General features: G+C 32.1%; 1 pseudogene; it reads left to right on the top strand.

Moving 5' to 3' along the window:
• Window positions 1-653, top strand: part of LOC109341046 — a 32,011-nt pseudogene extending 31,358 nt beyond the window's left edge.
• Window positions 654-694: the final 41 nt, after the last annotated feature.

The following is a 694-nucleotide window of genomic DNA, read 5'->3' as shown; positions in this document are numbered from 1 at the left end:
TCTTCGCTTGCTTGGATATGGCATCAATGCTGATGAAAACCAGAGGAATTTCCTTGCAGGTACCATAAACATTATTCAACTTCAAAGTTTATAATTAAATATATTTTAATTTAATCTAAACATGCTATTTAAAAGGTAGATACACAGTTATAAAATTGATCGCCAAATCACCAACTATATCTTTGGACGAAGCCAATGTGGCAACAAATTAAACTTTTGGCACAAATACCTAATTGTAAATTATAATATTTGCTTTATGACTTTGGTTTTGGCGTTACTAACTCATATTGTTATGTTTGGAAATTATTGNNNAAATTATTGAAAATTGAAAGGTTCTGAAGACAATGTGATAAGACAGTTAGATAAAGAAGTGAAGCAGCTTACATTCCCTGGTTCTGTTGAAGATGTTGAGAGATTAATTAAGAACCAACAACAATCTTACTTTGCAAATGCTCAACCTCAGCAGCAACAGCAAAGGGAGAAGGAGGGAAGGCGTGGAAGAAGGGGTCTTATCTTTTCCATTTAGATCACTCTTTACTAAGCTGCTATCTACTATCATGTAAGAGCTCATAGTGAGCCACGATATATTAATAAAACTAGAGTTTTACCTATGTACTATTATTAATAAAAAAATCTACCTTGAAAGTTTTACATGCAATGCCCTTCATCAATCTATATGTTGTTATGTAATTTA

Source organism: Lupinus angustifolius, unplaced genomic scaffold, assembly GCF_001865875.1.
Source record: "Lupinus angustifolius cultivar Tanjil unplaced genomic scaffold, LupAngTanjil_v1.0 Scaffold_332, whole genome shotgun sequence".
Lineage (NCBI taxonomy): Eukaryota > Viridiplantae > Streptophyta > Magnoliopsida > Fabales > Fabaceae > Lupinus > Lupinus angustifolius.
The sequence above is the reverse complement of the archived record's forward strand: the minus strand, read 5'-3'. Positions and strand labels throughout refer to the sequence as shown.